This window comes from Xyrauchen texanus, chromosome 43 (genome assembly GCF_025860055.1).
Source record: "Xyrauchen texanus isolate HMW12.3.18 chromosome 43, RBS_HiC_50CHRs, whole genome shotgun sequence".
NCBI lineage: Eukaryota > Metazoa > Chordata > Actinopteri > Cypriniformes > Catostomidae > Xyrauchen > Xyrauchen texanus.
Window position 1 is genome coordinate 21,990,121 of NC_068318.1, and position 18,125 is coordinate 22,008,245.

Below are 18,125 nucleotides of genomic sequence, written 5' to 3' on the forward strand. Positions count from 1 at the left end.
TATGTCCCAGGGGAAGGGCATGCAATTAACACTCGCCAATTCCCATTGGCCTTTTATCAAAGATCAGAGGTGTCTCGGGCTCTCAAGAGTGACCCCTAGTGACACTACAACGACACAATGTCTCATTCCCTCCATTAGGGATGGTAAGTAATTTCAATTATATAAAAACATTTTTCCCCAAGTGTTGCATGACCCCCATTGTGCTGTCCGTCTTCACGGGTCTCAGAATTGTTTTTTTAAATGCACCTTATTTTCCTCCTTACTCTGTATACAGCCTCTGAAAGCAACATTTTTCAGCTTTTAGATACATCGATTGATTCTCAATTTTATACTGCACATTTAATGTAGGTGTAACAATTAGGGAAAGGAGGAAGCTGGGGCGGCTTGACAAAACACGTAGACATTTATTGTTGTACTTTTCAGTCGCACCCAATAAGGCCACTTATTACTCCCCCACCCAATTTCTAGGGAGAGAGTGTTGATGCGTTGTGATGGTCTCCAGATCCGACACGCATGTGCCTGGGAGTGGGAACAGGACGAGGGTGAGGAGAGGGGGAGGGGGAGAATAGAGAGAGAGAGGAGGAAGCAGAGAGGAAAGAGAGACACGCCATCAACAGGCCCTCAGCTCGCTTTCCTGCTTCCGTCTGCAAAACTGGGCGATGACACTGGACCCCTTGCCCATTAATGCAGTGCTCCAATGCCACCGGATGAGTACTCCCTCTGTGTCACGCTCCTCAGTCAGTGGCAAGGACTCCTTGATGGTGCGTCCTTCTCCTTCCCAGTTTTCAGCACCACAGTAACAATTAAGAAGTTATCCATGGACAAAACATGTAGACATTTATTGTCACACACAATAAGGCCGCTTTTCAGAAGTATACAAAAGTTTTGCTTTTCAGCAATACCACACTGACATGCAGATACACACAGACAGCTTCATGCATCTCTCTCTCTCTCGTCTGTCTCCTCTCCTCAGATACTCCCGCCTCCGAATGCGGTGTGGCACACAGGGGGTGATCATTCACCACTTATCTTTCTGGCTTCACTCTGCCCAGATGTCGCTCAACCCTGCCCTGCTCGCCACAGTAGGATATTTATGGAAAGTTAGTCCTGTTGTCCACGTACATGGACATTGTGTTTAACAGCGTGCCATTTCGCGATAAATCTATGCATTTTTAAAATGGCATATCGGATGAAACTAGAGACTCTACTCTTTTGACTCAAACATGTTTTAATGTTAAAACTTAAGCTGATTTCTTACCAGATGTAGTTTTGTTGCCGTTTCTCCCAAAGACCAACTCGGCTGAGATTGGCACCATGTATTTTGATCACATGACTTGGTGCACTGAAAGATTAACCCTTTAATGACAGTCTAGAATCTCCTGATCTGAGATCAGTTGGTTTTAAAAAAAATATATAAAAACTAAGCATAGCTTATAGTGAAGCCAAAACATAATATCCATGCATGTGGACAAAGGGTCTCACGAGTTTAAGGTAAAAATCACTTTTGAGCTGAGTATTTTTAATGGCCATAATTTCCAGTCAAGTTGTAATTTTGCCAAATTACACAAAAAGTGTGAACATATTTAATTATGTGTGTTTAGGATACATGAAATGTACTATAAAATTAGCCTCAGCAAGACAATTGGGCTGGCATTTTATTATTATAATTATTATTATTTGTTTTTAAGTAATCTCCATAATTATTTCATATGGAATTTTTTTAAACATAATGCAGTTTAATAGCATTTGATATGTGGTGGAAGGGGGGGGGGGGCTCTCAAACCATCTATGCTACTGAGTTAAAACTACTTAAACCCCTGTGAGGTAAAAAAGAGAACTCATTCCTTAGCATGACACATGGTCCTGTTGACGCAGTGATCTTTAAAGTGCTTTCTCTCACTTAACACATTTTTGCGCGGATGTTTTGGGAGTTGACGAAGGCGGCTTGATCAGTGTTCTCCCTCTAGCTCTCCTCGGGTGTTTGAATAATAATGCTTGCATAGAAAAAGACACCCTCTAGATTTTCCCTGATGGTAAGTTATGCAAGTTATAAAGATCACAGTTTCAAGCAACTCTCTTCATTGGTGGGGCTACACCAGTGGAAGTAAAGACTGATCTATTAAGATTTAAGTGCACTCAATTCAATATATTGATAATCCAAATATATTTAATTATCACAGACTGTATGTTAAATAACAAACAAACAAACTCAAATGACATCCACTCTAATGGTGAGACTGACCTGATTGGATCGAGCTTAGATGTTTGATAATACAGTACAGTCTTCTGTTTACAGCATGTACACAATTGATTGACATTTAATCGTAATCCTTAAATGACCTTAAAACCATCTTAATATTTCAGATCACTGCTATTGGCCCCCTGAATTTTATATGTTTGTCTCCCTACTAAAAAAACCTCCATGTGGTTTCTACATTGCACATCATGTTTTCACATGTACTTGCTTTCAGAGATGTTGGGTTTCTGGTTGATTGAAAATGTTCTGTATATAAGCAGTGATACATGATATAAAAGGACATATAGTTTTGTCTCTGTGGCCATTGTTGTGAAGTCAGAACACATGCTTGTAGTTTTAAAACTTGTCTTAAAGGGATAGTTCACCCAAAAATTAATTCATCATTACTCACCCTCATGCCATCCCAGATGTGTTTGGACTTTCTTTTTTCTGCAGAACACAAATTGAGATTTTTAGAATAATATTTAAGTTCTGTAGGTCCATACAATTCAAGTGAATGGATGTCAAAATGTTGAAACTCAAAAAAGTATATAAAGGCAGCATAAAAGTATTCCATACAACTCCTGTGTTTTAATCCATATCTTCAGAAGGTATATGATAGGTGTGTGTGAGAACCAGATATGCATGAAGAACTTTAATCACCATAAACAGAAGAAGAAGAATGTGAAAGTGAAAGTGGAGATTGACTGAGCAGGGAAGAGACTTTATATATATATATATAAAAAAAACACCTATCATATAAATTTTGAATATATTGATTTAACCGCTGGAGTCATATGGATTACTTTTATGCTGACTTTGGAGCTTCAAAATGTTGGCACCAATTCACTTGCATTGTATAGACTAAAACAGCTGAGATATTCTTCTAAAAATCTCCTTTTGAGTTCAGCAGATAAAAGAAAGTCATACACAACTGGGATGGCATAATGGTGAGTAAATGATGAGGGTTTTTGGGTGAACTATCACTTTAAGTTACTAGACAAACCCTTTACATGTACAGTGTATATATATATATATATATATATATATATATATATATATATATATAAACCGTGCACTTTTTGTTTATTGTATTTTTTGACCAGAAGGTATTAAAGGGATAGTTCACTTAACAATTACAATTTGGTCATTATTTATTCACCCCCATATTGTTTCAAACCCATACAGTATGCCATTCTTTTGTAGAACAGAAAAAAAATGTTTTTTTTTTTTTATGAACTTTTAAATTTCATCCCTAGTTAAAAAGTTTTTCATATATATTTATATATATATATTGCTAAGCTACCAACAGAGGGCATCACTTCCATTTTTGCCCACTTAAAACTGCATCTTCGAATGCTAAACATTACTGAGAAATTGTACTGTGATCATTATCCACTGGAAGCTCATTTTAAGACTCAGTTTCCATGTCTTTTAAAGCACCTGTAACAAACTTTTCATGTGTGTATGTGTATGTGTGTTTTCATCTTAAGTTGAAAACACACATACACATACACCCACACACAAACATATACTCTCCAAACCACTACATATAATAATATACATATGGAAAAGTAAAAAATAAGGCTCAAATGAAGTAGATTTGTACTTAAATGTTAAGTCGGCCCAATCTTAACCAGAGTTGTAGGAGGATTTTAACATTCGGTCTCCAGAGAGCATGCTGGGAGCCCTAGGGCCTTTAACATTCATTTAGACATGACCAGACTCCCGCCACTCATCTTAAGTGTCAGAAAACATATTGAATTTTGTAACTGATAGCTCACACTTCTATGTGGAATAGCACTCCAGGAACTCATCCACATTGGCCATGCATCTAGGAGAAAAGCCATATTGGCTGAAATTTTTATTGACTTGATCCCTTAGATGATGATGAACACAATCTACAATAAATACAAAGACCTTTCAGCACAATCTCACCCTCAAAGTATTATTATATTTTTTTCCTGTTATAACTCAAAGCCCTGTAGTATAATATTTATTGTACTAGAAGACTATTTAGATTTGACATTATGCTGATGCTGCTTCTAGAGGACTGTTTTTATTGATTTAATTCTCTTGTGCCTAGGTACTTGAACTAACAACCGTAATTTCACCCAGAAAATTGGCAAAAAAAGGTCTAAATTCGTCTAAAGGTCTAATTTAGCTGTAATCACAGAGATCATTCTGAAAAAAATTAAATCTCTCTCTCTCATATATATATATATATATATATATATATATATATATATATATATATATATATATATATATAGTACCTATCTATCTCTATACAAAAGTTTCGAAACACTTGACTGAAATGTTTCTCATGATCTTAAATATATTTTGATCTGAAGGTGTATGCTTACATTTTTTTAATTAGTTTTTTAGACAAAAATATAATTGTGCCACCATATTTATTTCATTGTAAAACTAATATGTACACAATGTATACAGTATATATACTACAAAATTACTGAAACACAAATGTACCTATCCTAGTATGTTGAAAAGCGATGCCTTACTCGGAAATTATACACTGGGTCAATAATTATTCACCCTCATGTTGTTCCAAACATGTTTGGCTTTATCAGTTTAACAGGTGATGTTATTCAGAATGACAACCTCAGTCACCATTCACTTAGGGGGCTTTCACACTTGGTTCGATTGCCTGTTCCGAACCCGAGTTCGATTGCTCCCCCCTCCCCCCTGCCCCCGATGGACTGTGTTCACATTATATATTTGTATCCGAACCGCGGTACGCTTGCGTCATCAAGCTGCAGCTGGTGCGTAATCGTGTTGCTTGATAACCGCTGAAATGAAAAGCGTCAAAATTCAATGAATAGACTTGCTCGGTTCACATTTGTTCTTCTTTTTTTTAACCTTTGGTTTTGTTTTCAACATCAAGATACAGAAACACACTTGCGTCTGTCTGCCGCAAAAATACTGAAATCGTTCAAAAGACAGCGGCTGTCCGCGAAGACAATTTTTGCAAAGGCAAGCAGAAATCATCTCTCTGCTTGCAGTGCGTGTGCGTCAATCCGGCTTTCGTCAAGGTAAGTGTATACACACACGCGACACACGCACGCACGCATCGAAAGTAAACCCTTTCCGCTCATTTTGAAAGTGACGCGTGTGAGACTGACGACCACATTATACGTCATCAATAGTGGTTCACTTCCGCGGTTTGGTTCAATTGCGTTCATATCAGCAGCGAACCGTACTGGAGTTCACATGAACCGTACCCCAGACCACCTTTTTAAGCGGACTCGAGTACGGTTCGCGGGTGCGCACCAGAGTTCGGAAGACAGCGTTCACATCATCCAAACGAACCAAACTCTGACGTCATTCGAACCAGGGTGCGCACCAAAAGAAAGCCCCCTTAAAGAGCATTGTGTATTTATTCATTTTTCCCATTCGTTTACAATGAATCGTAACTGAGGCTACCCTTCTGCCTAATCTCATGTGATCCACTGAAAAAGAAAGTAAGTCATTTGGGATTGGAACAAAATGAGGGTAAGTGAATGATCACAGAAATGTCATTTTTGGGTGAACTATCTTTTTAAGTGTAGTCTGTTATCCTGAACTCTGCCCCTAGGCCTGCAAAATTAATGGAAGTTACAGCATACAAAATGTTTTGACTTAGATCTCACAAGCAATAGTATGACTGCAGCTCTCAAAGGTGTTGTTTTACAGGTGCATTGCTGGTGCTCTTTGATTTGCACTTCAGCAGTCTCTGGCAAAAAAATAACAACACTGATGCCTGAGCCACCAAAACAGTGGTTGAGAGAAGACCACTGCCTGTTCTCTCACTATTGAAAGGGATAGTTCACCAATTAGAAGATGTCTAGACCTGTATGACTTACTTTCTTCCTTGGAACACAAAAGTAGATGTCATGCATAATGTTATCCCATCACCATTCACTTTCTATTTATGTATGCAAGTTTGAAACAACATAAGGGTGAGTAAATGATGATTTATGATGATGATTAGGCCTAGTGAACCTCAGAGAATATACTCATACAGCGAGCTGCCTCCTCCTCCGATAACCTCACATAACAGATGCTGTATGTGGGAGTATCCGCAATTGATAGCTTCCATTCGTTTTTCACACCGATATGTGAAGTTGCCCCACGGTCTCTTGGCATTTGAATTGCAAACATCGCCTTCCCTCCATATCTGTTATCTTCACATTTTGAAAGTGTCTGTTTACCAATGGTGTGGCGGAGTCGACTGCTTTCCCCTGCCCTAGACAAAATCAATGTTCATGAAAAGATGCCAGAGGTCATAGTGTGAATGGAGGATCTCACTTTATCGATTCTCTGTGAATAATTTAAGCTGATTATGGTGCATGCAATAACAGGTGATGGCATGGTTCTTCACAAGGGGTGAAGGTGGAGGAAAGGAGAGAAGGAGGGAGACAGATGGAAGGTGGGGGTAAAGAGGAGAGGTAAAAGGAAGTGAGACCGAAAAGTAGGAGTGGGCAGTAATGGTAACATTAAAAAAACGTTTCTCATGCTAGTAGTGCTGTTTCAATTGAGCCTTTTCAGTTTGATATTCTAACATAATGTGACTGAGCTAGAACAAACAGCCAGATACATAAAATCATAATCACACTTTATTGTTTAATTCACATTATTTGGACCAAATGGTGAAAAGGAAACAACTAAAAGTCAGTTGATAAAGACACCCTCCACCTTTTCACTGGCACATGCTATTTTTCACTTGTACTCAACAGTGTACATGAAATCAACAGTGTATGTGACAAAGGATTAAACAACTGTTGTTCTTTTCTCTCAAAGGCTTGAATAGTGACTTTATGGTGATTCTTCGCGTAAAAGCTGAAGTGCACATCATTTACGCCACTAGCGTCGGAACAGAATTGCAGTATTAATGCTTGTTTTCAAACAGGTTTTGCAAACTCTCCCCTTGTCTTCCATTGGTCGAACAAACCCACTCCAAACTTGTGGCATTAGTTGAGCCAATTTTGCTGGTTAAAGATACGCCACATAAAAAATGCCACAATGTTTAAACTTTTCTGTGAAATCAACCTATGAATGGTCTATTTAATGTTTTCTACACACATTTGTCTGGAATAGGAGACAGTGTACCAACTTCTAAAAAAATATACACACTTCAGCTTTAATTACAGAAACAATTTCTTCGGCAAATCAAAACTTGCTTAAAATCATCATAAGGGGCACTGAATTCACCTGCTCAGTTGGTTCATTACACTGAATATGAAAGATTTTTCTCTTGTGTTCGAATATTACCATTAACCGACAGCGTTATCTACTGACCTGCATGAATCTAAGTGGCTTATGGTAAAACAAGACAGGATATATTGGGGCTGATGTTTATCTGTTACATGATTCATTTTCCATTAAATACTAATGATGGATCTAGTACCATACCGTCCTTACGTCCCAGGCCTCTATCTATTAGGAAGAAATCTCTCTAACTATTTGGATTGTACTTAAAAAGTTATGCCTGAAACTGCAGTTAGAAGTTAAAAGCAGGGGTAAAATAGGAGGACTGCTCGTCATGTTTTAAAAGGAACAGCAATTACTTTTGTGAAGGAGGCTGCAATTTTATATCCATTGCCTACACTCCCCATCACCACCCTTATAATCCTACTTAAACTCTGCACAACCAATTACGCCATAGCCCACTGGTTCCATTTTAATGCCTCTTTCATCTCCCCGCACCAACTTTTCCATCATATTTGCCTGATTAAATGATGGAGGGGGTTAAAGAAATTATGAAGAGATCGCTGAACCAATGAAGTTACCCTAAAAAAACGAATGAAGTGGGACAATTTCTTAAGGGTAAACTGGGTTTTTCTCGTTTTCTAAAGAAAATGTGAGTGATGCTTGCCTGTGCAAAAGTAGTCGCCATGATGCTAGGGGTGTTTGTGGGGGTTGGCTGGATTTCACTATACAGTTTCTAAGTTTTAATTTGTTGCTATATGTGGATGCTGGGACTTTCTAACTTGTTAAAAGAGCCCACCCCCCCAAGTCTTTGTGAATGTTCTGGTCCATGGCTCAAGTCTTAAAATCGTATGTCCGATCGTTGACATAAATAACAGCACATCCTTTTCTCAACAAGCCACTCTTATATGCTTATATGGATTTATTCATATTCTTAAGTATAAACAATATTGATCCTTGCCTAAGGTAGTGTACTTGTAGTGGGAGTGTATGTGTGTATTTGTGTTTTTTATAAAAAAAATGTTTTATCAGTAACAGGCATACATGCTCTTCTTTTGCAGATGGACTTTGTTATTGTTGCATTAAGGGTCCTGACCTCTTGTCTTGATCTGTGTTAGGTCATCTCTCAGTGCAGAGGTGTATTACACAAGGTTGCGCTCTCATCTTTAGCTTGAACGGAGGAGCACATGAATCACCCTGATCTCACTTTAGACTCAGATGACTGCATAATGGCTATGGCACATCTGATTTCGCTCTCCTGTGTATGTGTGACCTTTAAATGAATTTCCCTGCGCAGGGAAAATAACCATCACTTATTTTAGACAGGAGAGGGAGCCAGTGACGAGGGGGGTCATACATCATAACTGTCTGAGCCGGTATGAGAACACAGAAGGTAATTGTCCTAAAGTGCTGTTTTGTCTGCAGTTTTGAATGGCAGCATCTCATTAGCTTGCCAAAGATTAATGTTGTCAAAACTTTTCTTTTCAAAGTATTGTTGTCAAACTTTTATTGGATCTGTGGAAGTATGTTGCAATGCAACTGGTGAATTGTAATGAAAAACAGAAATTATACAGTACACTGTTGACAATCCCAAATGGCAGATTCAGCCTTCAATTTGAGGCCTTTGGGTTAAACACAAGGTCTATTTTTGGTCATAAAAATGTTTTTACATCTGTGTCTGCATCAATATTATGTTGCACTTTCAAAGTGAAAGTTTAGCCTTTAACATCTACCATGCAAGCAGTAGTGGACCACTGTATTTAAATTGGATGATACTCTAGTTACCAACAGCAAAACTAAAATCGAAATGATATGTGCATTTTGGCTTTTTGCCTAAACCTTTTGCCTAAAGCTTGGGAGCAAGACATGACTCAAGCGGTATCGAAACAATGCAAAGACAAAGTACTGCGTAACACCACAAACCCTACCAGTGCTGAATGTCATAATAAAAATGGCTGGATAAACTACATTACTCTCGAACAGGGTAGGAAATTAACTAAAATGTGGGTACTTTTTTAACAGAAAGTTATTTAGCTCATCTTTCCGCCGGTCTGTATGTTTCGGACCGTTTTCACCTGCATTTAGCGCTCTCCACTTGTGATCGGATCTCCCTAGACTGATGTTAATACCAAGTCTGAACCTCTCAAGAGTGACATTTGACAAGAGATGTCTTTGCTTAGACGCAAAGATGCACACTTGAAGCACAATCTGATGTAGTGTGCGTGTCTGATGCTGCTCACAAGTGGAGCGCTAGTGCTTATCAATTATCGTGCATGTGAAGAGTTTTCTTTCATCTGTGTCAGTGACCTGCAAAAGGTTTGTTCTTTATGTAAGCACTGCAAGTGATGTAAAAATTGAAGTGGCTGGTAAAATTGGGTCAAAAAGTTAGTTCTGTACCCTGCTCTTAACTGAGATGAGGAACATGCCAAAAATATGTTATGGAAGCATCGTGGATATCATATGCGAAATATGAAATCTCTGAAGACAAATTGTGCTCTGCTAACCATGTGGTGTGCGCACACGTCAACTGGGCTTCCTGCGAAAAATTAGCTCCATTAACAGGATCCGTGTGAGCGCATCAACCAGGCATTCCTTAAAAGGTGAGCTCTCGTGACAAATGCAGAGCGGTTTACATGCGCCCTCTGAATCGAATTGTATTGAGGTTACAATAATAGTATGCATGGGTTTTTTTTCTGTATAGCAAGCCAATTGCTAATATATAGCTAGGTGCTAGCTACAACTTCAATAACCGCAAGTTCACGCTCACTGCATGGCAGCATACAATTATGTGGCGTTCCAACTTTAAATTAATATTGAAATCATTGCGCCACATTGCCGTTATTAATTACAGGATATAGTATTATCTGATTCCAACTGTATTTTAGTTGCTACTACGAGACAGAAACGTTACTGTGTAGCTAGCGGAGTTTTCGAAAACTACTCTCTGGTCACTAGAAAGCAAGCTACACATTATCTGCAAATGGCAACAAGAGTTCACTTTATTTGTCGTCTTAGTTCTCACTTGGCTAGGTGTCTCTTAGATTGTTGTGTCTCAGATTTCAAAAACAGTTTGGAAAAACTAGCAGAACTGCCACAACTTAACTTTAACTTGCTGAATTGAACGCAATGATTGTCTCGTTGATGAGCGGACATGTTGTTCAATGCAGTTTCTCTCCCAAGCTGGTTTGTTTACATCATAGTGCGCTTGTGTAATTTGTGCCACATACATGCAGCGCTGTGAATCTTGATTTGTTGATGATAAAAAAAAACTACTGTGTGATCAGAAAAAAGAAATATATATATATATATATATATATATATATATATATATATATATATATATATATATATTTAAAAAAATAATCTACAATTATTTATGATATTTTGAAGTGTCCACAATAACAATATTGTGCATGTTATTTACCTTGATATACTGTGTAACCGAATACTGTCACAAGCCTATGCGAGGTGAGTTAGATTAACTATATAAAGAAAACACAACTGCAGGTTTTTCACTTGATCTTACAGTAGCACAGCATATTCTGCACTGCCTATAATCTGTAACACTCCCTGTGTACATTTTACTATAAACAAATGTTATACTAAATTATGCTCAGGAGAAATTCAGTTTAAAATGATCAGGCATCACGATATGTTGTATTGTGGCCTCTGTATCATGATCCATATTTTATCGTTACATTTTTGTTGATACCCAGCTCTAATCTAAACCACATCATTCAACCCCTCTATTTGACATTGGGATTTTCAGAGAATATATATATATATAAATATTACACATATGGAGCAAATTGATAATCCACAAGGAGCTAAAAGACTTGAGGAGCACAGATCATTAGAATAAATCAAGGCCTTAAAAATCAAAAGATATTTCTTTAGCAGTGTGAAGTCACTACCTGTTTAAATAAACACTGCTCGCATCCCATGTGATTCGCTTGGTTCGAACTTTGTATTCTGAGGAGCAATTTCTCTCTGATTAAAACATCTGGCTACTGTGTTGTTTTACCTGCACATCTGGCAACAGGGAGTACTGCACAGATCTTCTTCATCACTGAAGTAGCTGGCAATCAGTCTGACAGCAGGAAAGAAAGAGAGAGAGAGAAAGAAAGAGAGCGAGATGGAAGGAATGATTTATTAAAGCCCAAGAAATAAGCAGCAGTCCACGTCCAGACTGTCCGTATCATTCCAGACTGTGTTTCACCCTCGCAAAGAGCTGTCAGCTTCAGTGATACCGATGCACCGCAGAACATTTCTCGAGTTAGAGAGGAAGAAAAAAGTAACGGGACAATTACTTGCCTCCACTTCACCAAAAATGGATGTTCTCTTCCAGCTTAGTGTGTCTGGTCATGTTCAGAATAGCATAATCCATTTTTTTCTGTAGTATACTGTATGTAAGCTATACTGTGCACAGTATGTACATTTTACATATGCAATATCCAGATGACCTGCTACATTTGACAAAATGACCAGTATACAACAGAACATTCTACTGTTTGAAAAGCTTACCATGATTTAACAGTAGGAAAATACATCATAATAAGCTTTTTCAAACAGTAGAATGTTCCCAGACACATTAGAAATTTGGCTGTGGTGTAGCGGTTAATCTCTGTGGTCCCCATCTGACAATAATTAAGGATATTAGACAGGGATACGTATGCAAGCAACAGGGATACATTCTAAAGTGATGGAAGGTGTCAATGCCACTGTGAGTGTGCGTTAAAATATCTCTCTTCAGAGATTTGTCTTTGCACTCTCTAGCGTCACAGCCCACAGAGACGGCAAAGGCAGAGCAGGCACATTTGTGTAGTAATGCGGCTCATTTTCAAAGTCTGTATCCTCTATATAGTGTGTGTCTGATTAATTAGACTATAGGTTTTGTCATATGAGCAGAAAATCATCTTTAAATTACCAAAAATGCTTGGTGTACTCATTAAGCATGGAGACATTCAGTTGTTTTGCACTAATAAGGTTGTAAAAAACTAATATGAATATATTGTATATAATAGACGGATAGGGCTGTTACTGTAATGCCACTGCTGTTAGACAGCTGTCACTGCTCATTATTAAAAGCAGAGCTGAACAGGAAGACTTCCGCTGTGTCTTATTTTAAGCTAAACCCTGCCTGGGAGCGTTGAGAAGTACTGTAGTTCTTATTCTATATATTTTTTTAAATTTAATGGGTTTAAATGACTAGCACGGAATGATTTTCATGATGTACAGTTCTGTAAATGCTTCCGAAAGTCTGCACTTTTCTTCAAATACTACTTAAACAGCGTAATAAATATGCAAATAAAAATAAAAAATAAAAAAACAATATGCATGAGAGCCACTTTTAAACTTTACTGTTGTCATGATTGATCAGTGTGCATCTTATATTATTTTGGCTTTGCATGTGAAATAGCGTTCAGCTTTCAACCACATTATGCATTTTTTCCGACAATTAAAAAGCTGCTTCCATGTTGTCTTTGAGGTGGAAAGGTACCCTTTTTTCCATAAACACACAATGACATGTCTCACATACAAACTGATTCAGAGGTATGGATGTAGGAGAGATGGTAACATCAGGCAATATCCTTGTGTAATGCAATGTATAATATATACATATATACATATAGTGTCAAAATGGCAATAAGTAAAACTGTATGAGGAATCCATTTGAGAGCTAATAGTGAGTAACTTGTGTAGGTGGTTATGTAATATTGCAGTATTACATTAAGTTCATAGAGACTCTCTCTCTCTCTCTCTCTCTCTCTCTCTCTCTGTCCCCCTCACTCCTATTCTAAATTTCCACACCAATATATAGCTTGCCATTTTTTAAGTGTTTGTTTGTTTTTCTCCTCCCTAAAGGACTATGAATGATGCTTCAGAAATGTCACCTTTGCCCTGTCAGCTTTGACTTTAGACTCAATTGTCATTTGCATGTCTGTTTTAATTTGTGAAGGCTTTATATGCTTTTACTGATACCTTTCTCAATTCGCAGAACCTGAGGCTGAATTGGTGTATTAAAAATATTGGAGAAAAATATTCTGAGAGGTCTTGTTTAGGTCAGACTAAATGGTTGTATTTTAATAGTAGTGGATGAAGTGTTTATCTGAATATGTTAGTGCATGATTAATGTTATCTCGTGGAATTTTGAGAGTGGAAGGAATTAATATTTTTCATCATTATGTGGTATAATAGAATATATATTTATACTGCTCTGAACAGGAAGTCTCTTAGGAATAGTTTACCCAAAAATGAAAATCTGTCATTAATTACCTTTATGTTGTTTTTTTCTTCTGAGCAACACAAACTATTGTAGAATTTTTTTGAGATTATCCTGAGTTACTCTTTTTCATATAATGAAAGTGAATGAGGACTAACTCTGTGAAGCTCCAAAATGACAAAAATAAAAGTAGGCCCTATCATTAAAGTCTCATAAATTAATAATGACTTAGATTTAAGAATTGTCCTCACACAAAGTGATGTAAAACATTATAAAACTTGGAAAATAGTGCAGATATGACTAAAAACTTGGAATATAGATAAAATATATAGTCACTGTGACCACTTTTATGATACTTTATTGGTGCTTTTGTTTTTGCAGTTTTTGAAGCTTTACAACTCTGATTCACTTACATTGGGCCTCAATCATGAACATTTGGTAAATCTCTGAAAAATCTGGTTTAATGGATGTGTAAAATGGAGCTTCCGCCAGATTCATGAATGTTTCGTATTCCCTAGATTTGCTAGTAAACCGTGTGCATGTTAGTGAATTCTAAATGTCCATAAATTATCATAATCCACGCCCATGAAAACTTACAGTCATCGCATGCTTTTGCTGTCATCAGAGGTTTTTCATCAAAGAAAATTCAAAGTATGCTCCCAATTATCTTGATCTTAAGGTTCCACTCCAGCTTGACGCTCGTGGCTGCTCGGGGAAGCATGGCCGTCAGCTCTGTGTCAGGCTGCGACTGGGCTACCACACCCGAGGGTGGGAGTCCAGTCAAATCATCCACGTCAGACTTGACGAACCCGCTCTCCGATGCTGCAAACGACAGCCCATCCTCTTCGCGAACTCCGAATGAGACTGCGAACCTGCCCTGAGACGGGCCCGCAGTCTCATCCCAGAACTCGACCGGGGCATACGAGCATGCTGGGGAATGGGAGGGCCGTGGGAGGTTCGCAGACGGGAGTTTTACTTACACAAACATGTTCTGAGGGCAGAACGAAATATGATTGGTTCACAAAAATAACCAATCAAAGCGTAGAGGAGGCGGGTCCAAGAATTGAAAAACAGGCGGGATCAAGTAAAGAAAAAAAAACGGTTCTCCGCAGTGTCGGTAGTGGGAGCGTGCGTCGGTTGGAAGAATTTGAGACGTGAGTAAACTTTCTCCAAAGGTAAGATTTATAAAAAAGTTTATTTGGTAATCTGGGTTTAACTGTTTCACATATCTTGAGTCAGAGAGCACATTATTATTATTAGGCAAATAGAGAGTTAGCATTAGCGTAGGTAGCATTATAACAGTTCTGCTCCTCATAGAACATGTTGAACTCCAACTAACTGAAGCATGTTTGGATGTTTGGAAGAAAAAAATAACTCAAATCTGAGGGTCTAAAGTCGAGTGACTGGTGTTGGACTGACAAAAAGCCCAAATCTAATCTGTTATGTGGTGTGTTCAGCAATTAGCAGTCACTGAAGTTTTCTTTGAGGAAAACTGTGCTGTGAGCATTATTAATCCTAGTGGTTAGTATTACTGGTGAAGGGTAATGCTGTTCCTCTTGGGGCAGAAAACTGCTGTATTAATCCCAGTGGTTAGTATTACTGATTTAGGGTAATGCTGCTGCTCTTGGGGCAGAAAACTGTGCTGTATTAATCCCAATGGTTAGTATTACTGGTGTAGGGTAGTGCTGCTGCTCTTGGGGCAGAAAACTGTGCTGTATTAATCCCAATGGTTAGTATTACTGGTGTAGGGTATTGCTGCTGCTCTTGGGGCAGAAAACTGTGCTGTATTAATCCCAGTGGTTAGTATTACTGGTGTAGGTTAGTGCTGCTGCTCTTGGGGCAGAAAACTGTGCTGTATTAATGCTAGTGGTTAATATTACTGGTGTGGGGTAATACTGCTGCTCTTGGGGCAGAAAAAAACTGCGCTTTATTAATCCTAGTGGTTAATATTACTGGTGGAGGGTAATTCTGCTGCGCTTGGGGCAGAAAACTGTGCTGTATTAATCCTAGTGGTTAGTATTACTGGAGTGGGGTAATACTGCTGCTCTTGGGGCAGAAAAAAACTGCGCTTTATTAATCCTAGTGGTTAATATTACTGGTGGAGGGTAATTCTGCTGCGCTTGGGGCAGAAAACTGTGCTGTATTAATCCTAGTGGTTAGTATTACTGGAGTGGGGTAATACTGCTGCTCTTGGGGCAGAAAAAAACTGCGCTTTATTAATCCTAGTGGTTAATATTACTGGTGGAGGGTAATTCTGCTGCGCTTGGGGCAGAAAACTGTGCTGTATTAATCCTAGTGGTTAGTATTACTGGAGTGGGGTAATACTGCTGCTCTTGGGGCAGAAAAAAACTGCGCTTTATTAATCCTAGTGGTTAATATTACTGGTGGAGGGTAATTCTGCTGCTCTTGGGGCAGGAAACTCCGCTGTATTAATCCTAGTAGTTCATATTACTGGTGGAGGGTAATTCTGCTGCTCTTGGGGCAGAAAACTGTGCTGTATTACTGGTGTGGTGTAATACTGCTGCTCTTGGGGCAGGAAAACTGTGCTTTATTAATCCTAGTGGTTAGTATTACTGGTGTGGGGTAATACTGCTGCTCTTGGGGCAGGAAAACTTTGCTGTATTAATCCCAGTGGTTAGTATTACTGGTGTGGGGTAATACTGCTGCTCTTGGGGCAGGAAAACTGCGCTGTATTAATCCTAGTGGTTAGTATTACTGGTGTGGGGTAATACTGCTGCTCTTGGGGCAGGAAAACTTTGCTGTATTAATCCCAGTGGTTAGTATTACTGGTGTGGGGTAATGCTGCTGCTCTTGGGGCAGGAAAACTGCTCTGTATTAATCCTAGTGGTTAGTATTACTGGTGTGGGGTAATACTGCTGCTCTTGGGGCAGGAAAACTTTGCTGTATTAATCCCAGTGGTTAGTATTACTGGTGTGGGGTAATACTGCTGCTCTTGGGGCAGGAAAACTTTGCTGTATTAATCCCAGTGGTTAGTATTACTGGTGTGGGGTAATGCTGCTGCTCTTGGGGCAGGAAAACTGCACTGTAGGCATTATTATTCCCAGTGGTTAATATTACAGGTGTAGGGTAGTGCTGCTGCTCTTGGGGCAGGAAAACATTGCTGTATTAATCCCAGTGGTTAGGATTAGTGGTGTAGGGTAATACCGGTGCTCATTGGACAGGAGAGCTTATTTTATTTTATCTTAATATTCGATGCTTTAAGATTTGTGCCAATGTTCTCTATAAGGTAATGCTAATGTTTTCGAATAACACTACTGTTGTAGTAGGCACACTATTAATTATTATGATGCAAAGCCAAGACCAACCACTATGTATGTTAATTAGCACAGGTTTGTCCTCACTTATAACATATCATCTGTGTCACGATGTTTTTACATTGTATAACATTTTTGTCTTCAGTCACACAAACGGTGATTTAAAACTAGGAAACATAAGGAATATAATATAATATAAGGAAATATTTTTTTTATTTGTTTTATTGTCAGCATATCCCTCTATGTCTTCAAGGAACATTTCTTTTGGAGAAAAATGAATGGTAAGCATGAATCGTTTTTTTTTTTTTTCATGTTCCTGTACTTTTAATTATTATACCATGTATATTCTGGGTAAACAATATAAAGAAAAGGGTGTAGTCTCCTAAATTGATAACATTTATCAGAGCCGTTTGGTCTATGACAGTAATGTATATGCCTGTATATTGTCCCTAGAAAAATGTATTCTGTGATCTTTGCATATTGTTTTAACACAAATTTGAAATGCTAAAATAATAGTTTAAAAAAAACTTAAGAAGAAGGGGCAATAAAATTACACATTCATTACCTATGCAGTCTTACAAATTATGAAGTCTGGAGGACTGCATGGAAGGCATACCAAAATGGGAAACATTGGACCCTATCCACTTTACACGGAAAGTTTTGAATCCCTTGTAGAAAACAACAAAGTATCTGATGAGGTAACATTTCTCTTGTGTTTTATAGTTCAACTTTGTTTCTATATGTGTATGTAAATAAACTTTAATGCATGAAATTACTTTGGATAAAATTGTCAGAGAAATACAAATGTAAGGCATCCAGAACTCCAGTCTAAGTTTCCAGTGTTCTTCCCTCTTTTCACAGTTCACCATTGCTCCTCAAAAAAACTAAATTTTAAAGCCTGAACTCACAACATTCTTATGTTAAAACAAGTTTACTGGCATGCCATTCTCACTTTTTAGTATTTCTATTTCAGTGCTTTTTTCCTGATTGTTTTTTTCTCTCTTTGTTCTTTGGTTGATGCCGCCTCCAGATCATGGATGCCTTGTTCCATCTTTTCAGCATGGTAATAGATTGTTAACTAAACTACTATGAACATTTTCTATATAAGGGGAAGACGATTATCTTCCTCGAGTGCTGTCATCCTACATATATCTGTGCTAACACAAATCTAACAATATGACAA

General features: G+C 38.1%; 1 protein-coding gene across 5 annotated transcripts in view; it reads left to right on the plus strand.

Annotated features, from left to right (window-relative positions):
* ntm (neurotrimin) overlaps positions 1-18,125 on the plus strand; it is a 459,449-nt gene that overhangs the window by 341,658 nt on the left and 99,666 nt on the right. The gene's annotated exons all lie outside the window — the stretch shown is intronic.